The sequence below is a fragment of the Anarhichas minor genome, unplaced genomic scaffold (assembly GCF_050575085.1).
Source record: "Anarhichas minor isolate MPS153535 unplaced genomic scaffold, ASM5057508v1 ptg000040l, whole genome shotgun sequence".
Taxonomy (NCBI): domain Eukaryota; kingdom Metazoa; phylum Chordata; class Actinopteri; order Perciformes; family Anarhichadidae; genus Anarhichas; species Anarhichas minor.
The window spans coordinates 7950885-7958190 of NW_027466486.1; positions in this window are offsets into that span (position 1 = coordinate 7950885).

Genomic DNA, 7306 nt, shown 5'->3' on the forward strand with positions numbered 1-7306 from the left:
AAACCTGCATTCCAAACAATAAGTATAAAGTGTAGGATAGCAGTATTATTCTGTTGACAGTAAAAACGTGTTACCAGGAGAGGCAGAAAATGAAACATGATTTGATGACGTAATCAAATCAGACCACACTCTGCTTGCATGTCGGAGTGCTATTTTACTAACAACGTGGAGAATAAAAGCAACCTTTAACTAATCGAAGTCCCCGTTACCTTGATCTCCAGGGTCCATAATTCCCGCTGATGGCGTAAATTAGACGACAGGACGTCTCGGTTGAGGTTTACACCATACACAGACACGGTGGGGAGACAACTGTGATCACAATAAATGTAAACAACAGCGTTGCTGTCCAAACCCTTTACGCATCTGACGTCAACTTTAACATTACTTTACGTCGCCAAACTCACGTGGAGGAAAGTGGCTCAGCGGATATCTTCTGGCAAGTTAGCTTGATATTGGATACTAATATTTTGAATAAAATGAAAGTGATGAATATGAGAAAGGGGATTAGTTTATGACAATTCATAACAGTTTAGAGAAAAAATAATCACAGAATAGCTTTGGACTAATGACAAGCCACCTTCCTTCTGGTCAAGAAGAAGAAAATCCTTAAATATGAGCTGTAAAATGTGATTGTTGTTTTTTTAACTGGTGACAATCCAGTACTGAAAAAGGGAAGTATCATGATACCAATGTACTAAAATACAAAATATAGCAATTTATTAGAGTGAAAAAAATGGTTGGCCTTGGGAATAGTAGTTTGACAAAATAATCTCCATTTTATGTCCAGTAGCGAGCTTTATTTCAGAGTTTACATCCTTATAACGTAACCATAGAACCACAGTCCAATTATGTTGAACCATTCATTTAAATCACAGCTGCAGTAATCTTAAGTCTGCAATTTAAACAAATGATGAGAGGGTTCGAGAACAATGACATCTACACACAGGGGCATTATTCTGTGTTCAAGGCTTTTCACCGAAGGGCTAAAAACATACAAATCCCCCAAAAACCCTCCAAAAAAACCATATGGAGCACTATATACCTTAATCAGAGCAGTCACTGTGTGTGTGTGTGTGTGTGTGTGTGTGTGTGTGTGTGTGTGTGTGTGTGTGTGTGTTGTTGGGAGGGAGTTTACAGGGATATCCACCATATAATCTCAATCTTTTCAAATGCTTCCTTTTTTTCCAAGTTCCCTGCAGCGCACACTTGTTGACAGATTGCTCATTAGTGTGACACAAACTTTCAGCGCCGTCTGCAGTTCCTGGAGTTCACCGGTTCTCTCTCATCCCACAGCATAAGGGACAGCTATAGCCTGACTGTGCTCCACCTGTATGTGATAGCTATGGCCTGGGGGTTGACAGTATCTAATCACAGCCTCAACAGGTGAGGAGAGGAGACGGTGCAGACAGCATGGCACCACATGGAATTCCTACACTATCATAATGTAGATCTAGCCACACACAGTATGCATGATTTATGATAAATATGCTGTATGCTGCTCTTTACTGTGATGCTAAATATAGTAGATAATGCACTGTACATATTCCTGGCCACATGGTATCACTATACATCATACTATATTATGTTACAGTGTGGAAGCATTTACTGTCAGAGCCAACAGGATCAAATCCACAAGGATTTATAACAAATGCAAGACAAAAACCACAGTGTACACAAACATTTTTGCATTAATCTTTATTCATTTACGATGTGATGTTCCTCAGCCGCAGCGTTTGAAGTCATTTGACCTCGTCCTCACCTCGACAGCACAGAACCTCGTCAGACATAAAAGCCGTCGGAGGGGGCAGAAGAAGCCAAACCTCCCCAGGGGAAGGAAAGACAGAGGAGTGGGAGGAGACAGAGGAGGAGAAGGAGGAGGATGGGTGTCACTGTCTCTACAAAGGCCTCTTATCCTCTAGATATCAAAGCGTTGTACTCCCAGAATAAAATATTGTTAGAATGATATGACTCACCACGGGGGGGGCTTGTCATATTCCAAAGTAAAAACAGGAAAGACAGAAAGACAGAGAGAATGAAAAAGGCAGTTTTATTATTGTAAAAGGGAGGAGGGGGATCTCGTGTGGTTTTGGCCGTGCATGGGTGCACAACCAGGTTCTTAAAAGTTGTTTTTGATATCATACAAAGAAAGTATTGTGTGAGGCATCTTCCTCACTGAGGTGAACTCCGAGTGCGCGAGACAGCAAGGACATAAGACAAAACAAGTGAGTGCTGGTCTCTTCTCAACTAGTCAGATGACGTCTGCAGCATTCAATATAGTGGTATGAAATAGCGACATTGTTGAACTTAGAATTATAGTAACTTACTTGTGACCTGCACGGCACCAAGCTCTCTTCTTCTTTTTTATTTGCTAACTGAAGAGGAAGTATTTAGGATGTAGGCCAGATGGGTACACAGCGCTATTGTATGGTTGACAGAGAGATGACCTTGTTGCGCCTGTGCACGTGTGTGCGCGTATGTGCATGTGTGTGTGTGTTTAATCAGACAGAGAGGGGGGATTAGAGACCAGGCACCTGGCAGGTGGAAACAGTCTGTACTCATCTGATGCACTCCTGTCCTTCTGGGTCTCTCACACACACACACACACACACACACATACTATGTAGCTTGGTCATAACCGTACTGTCATATTACAGCGCTTACAACCACCTGAAATTTATCTGTTGTTTAATATTGTGAGGGGTGAGTTGCTCTGTGGCAGCCGCTGTAAGACAGAGAGAAATGCAATTACCCAAGCAAGAAGCTTGAGGCAAAGACGTAAATGCCTGCATACACAGAGAAACTTGGTTCTTAAATTACTTTCTACTGTAGCCTGGTTAGTTTCCTAACTTTAGAGTAAACAACAAGATAGAAAGAGACACTCTGGGTCTTTATACTACAGTGCAGCGGATCCTAAACTTGGGCTCATCACCCCCACAACAGGTCACAAGATGAATCTGAGATAATAAACCAGACACTTGTGACCAAACATGTGGAAAAAAACACATAGTGAGATTACTGACCAGCTTCAGGCAATGTTGTATGTTGTAGAAGAGGGCAGTGCATGAAAGCTATCCAGCCATTTTGCATGAGAAATATAGCAGTGTCTGTTTTCCTCCTAGCACATAACTGCCACCTTTAAAATGTGTGGGAAAGGTGTGCGAGAAATTCCTGTGAAGCAGTTTTGCAAGGTAAATTAGGCTGACAAACATCAAGCTCAAAATCATACAGCTGACTCCTGTCAGCCTTCCCAATAGAGTACTAAGCACCCCATCTGTTATGGTCTGCTCAAAGATTGTAGCTCGAGTGGAGTCATGAGTGTTAAGTTAAAACAAACACAGTAATTACCTTAATTAAGATCAGGCAGATTCCTTTAGAGTAATAGTAGCCTGCATAAGATAGTCGATAGTTGATATCAGAGAAGAGAGAAAAGAGGATTGGATGAGGTCAAGAAGAGGAGCAGGAAGGTGGTGAGAGACAAGCAAATGATAAATACTTAAAAAACAGAATGAAAACATAAGAGGGAATATGGGCTGTGAAAAGGAAATACGTTATGAAGAAATAAGGAAGAGGAGGAGAGCAGTCCTGGTGAAAGCCGGCGACCGAGGAGGGCTTTTTTCGGCTGCATCAGGAGTAAATGGCTCTGCAGGCGCCTGTCACTCTGAGGGGCCAGCATGGGACGATCAGCGATGATGACGGGGGCACGGACCTGTGTCAAGATGCTGAACCCAGCTGTCAATCAAACCACTCTGCCCTATGGGATGACAAGGATGGGCCTTAATCCTGCTGAAGAGAGAGAGAGAGAGAGAGAGAGAGAGAGAGAGAGAGAGAGAGAGAGAGAGAGAGAGAGAGAGAGAGAGGAGGAGTGAAGGAAAGGCAGGAGAGAGAAATTAGACAGGGAGAAGAGAGAAGAGATCGAAGAACAACAGGAGACAGACGGACAGAGTTGGTCGAGAGAAAGAAGTAAAAGCAGTGAGTGAGTTGTTTACGAGCTGATTATTTCAATTAAAAATGGAAATTGCAGCGATTCACTTTTCAATGGAGCCAACCATCTTGGGAAATGAAATGTTTGATGTCCCTCTCCTTAGTAGGCAATATGACACTGTGTGATCTTGTCATTTGGCGGCCAGAAAGGCCAGTATGAGTCATCCTCCAGCTATCTAGGACCATAACGCATTAGGCCTCCTGGGAACACAGAGGAATGACCAGGGAACCAGTACATTGGAACACAGTATAAAAAAAAGACTCTATCCCACATTCAGCATTCACTGGAGCTCCAGCAAGCTGTTTTCCATTAGCATTCGCTGATTCTCAGTGTTGGTCTACCGCATCATTTCAAGCAAATGTAACCCTAACTTTAAGCCACAATGTTTGGTTTGGCCACGAGGGAATCTGTGCTTCTTTCCTTTCTCTTGTCAGTGGTAGCCACTGCAGAAGTCCTCTAACATGCATTTGTGTTGCATCTATCCTTTAAGTGGTACTGCAGACAAAGTCTTTTTTTCATGTTTCACAGTGATGTAATGATATGAAAATGTAATACAAAACTCAGGCATCCAACTACAGCAACCACCAGATTATAGACGACGCCAATGACTGAGAATAAAATATGTACATGTTAAAATCAGAACAACATTTGTGAGAATACACTTCATATACGTTCTCTTGGTAAAGAGGCATGAGTGCAGCAGTGCCTTAAGGAGGGCGAGTGAAGTTTATTTGTATATCACATACAATGTCTCAGTGGGCTTGTCCCCAAAAGCTATGGCTCCTGACCTATAGCCTAAGGTCTAGAAGAAAAAAGGTCTAGAAGAAAAAAATAAAAAATAAAAAACCTTTAGGAACATAAAGGAAGAAAAGATTAAATGCACACAGGTATACAGTATAGGATTAGAAATAGCTATATGATTATATTATCCATAGGATTAGAATTATTGTCAATTTTAGAACATATCTATGTACTGATGTGTTGCTTTTCATCTCTACATGACACCTCATGCAAAGATATTCGTCTGCTTCATCCTGCTGTGACACACGAGGTGGAGTACTGTGTTTAGATTCATTTTAGTTCTAGATGTAATCTAGTTTTAGTTCGATAGCATATTCCTCTGAGGTGCACGCTGCGGCAATAATCACATGTAGTAGCCGATATTCTCCCGCTGGTCTGAGGTGACCAGTAAAGGAATGACCGCTGGTGCCTCGCTGCGGAGAGATGGCGTCAAAGATGGCAGAGATGTACATATTATAAATACAGATAAGCAGCAGAGATACAGTTAGGGACAGCTTTCAGGGGACAGTGTGAACCAAGAGAAAAAGCCAATGATTTTTCGGGGCCCAGATGTACAGTGTCCCCGAGGTGATCAGAGCCGTGACCTGACACTCGCAGCGTCCCAGCATGCTCGGCAGATGTGGGTCAACTGACATCTGTTTCTCACTACAGCCTGGGCTCAGCTCTGCTCGGCCCGACCCAACCCTGCTGCCATATTCATCCTAATAACCACTCCCATAATCACCAGGGATTATTCTAATATTAGTGAGCACACACACACACACACAGTGACTGCTCTGATTAAGGTATATAGTGCTCCATACGGTTTTTTGAGTTTTTTGGGGGGGATTTGTATGTTTTTAGCCCTTCAGTGAAAAGCCTTGAAAAAGCCAGCTTAGAGAGGACTAACGAGAGGCCCTGCATAAATAATATTGGAAAATAGCCTGGGCAAGGGGGGCAATGAGAATGCATCGCGAGGCTGCAGCGCGGATATCTGGCCTTGAAGTTAGGCGTTGAAGGGAGACTGCCGTGTGCTATTCTTCCGCCATAGAGGAGGGATTATGAACCACTGACAGGATGTGTGAATCAAGATGGCACACTCACCACACAACAGGACTAGAAAGAGACACTGCAGGGGGCTGTCAAGACAGACCCAGAGTGAGCTGGGAGGATTACCATATAATGATGAAAGATGATGAAGACTGATGAATAGATTGTTGGCGCTTTAGCTATGGGGGAGGGAGGACGACATGCTTCTGTGAGGAACCTGACATTTCAAGCTTGGATGCCAGAGCTCAGGATTTCCAGTGCAAAGAAATGTGCTGATTTTTGCAGCTGTACTATTATAAGCGATAGCTTACTTGTGCCTTTTTTTTAATGTAAGCTAGCTTTTTTATTTTCCTATTCAAAGCATTCTTGTGCTACGCGTCTTTATTTTTTTATTGTGTGTGAAATCATCTTTCTTCCCCCTTCTCCTGCTCCCACTTTTTTTTTCTTCGAGGTCTATTTGTGGAAGTCATGGCCTGCTGGTGTTTACGATTCTCGCTGGGCCCCTACTGCTGGTGTTTTTCCCCGCGCACACACACATATACACACAAACATGCACACTGTGGGTCCTTCCTGCTGACACTCAACTTCATTCTTTGCTGCAGCTGCATCTGTTGTCACCATGGAGACCTTGTTTATTACTTAACCCCCCTTGCTCCCAAACACACACACACACACACACACGCTATGGCAGAGAAATAGGCAGACTGCGTCTCCCTCTGTGTTTGATTTGGTGTTATAGGACCCATCGGATCACAGCCCCCAGCAAGCCCAGGCCCATATGCACAAACACACACACAGCAGTTGGCCTGGATGGATGCAGCAGGCCCATGCTAAACACAGAGTCATAAGCAGCACACTACCTAATCACCTCCAGGCTGGTCTGGATAATGACATTTGTTAAGGCTTTGACTCAACCTGCGTGAGTAAGAAAGCCGGTCTGGCTACTTTTCCTCTCAAACACCACCGATATGAATGGAGAAACTAATAGCCATGCAAATGTTGCAATGCAATGCACCAAAGGCATCTTGGTGGTGAGGATTAACAATGAACATGCAAAGTGTTGGGTGTGTTCATGCATACATGCCCGTGTGTGGGTATAGAGGGCGTTAGTGAAAGGCCATCCTGCTTAGCGGGCGGCAGCATGCAGGCAGGTTTTTCACGAGACGGGGAATCTGTTATGCAACATGTGAGAGCTTGCTAATCTCGCCGAACAGCCTGCTCCTCCTGGCCACCTCTCGGCCCTTACACACACACACATACACACACACACGTACACACATATGCACACCTCCTGGCCATGTTTCTAGACATTCATGGCTACACACTCAGGTGGCCTTAATGGGTTTAAGAGCAGTCAGAGATCCTCCTGTGCTTCTGTCCAGACCTGAGCCCTCGTGCTTCCTGTCTCTGCATGTGACTGCACGGGAAAGGCGCGTGAGAGGTCAAGGCGCCAAGAAGTCACCAAAACACAGCACAGTGGTAGCCTCATTAAAC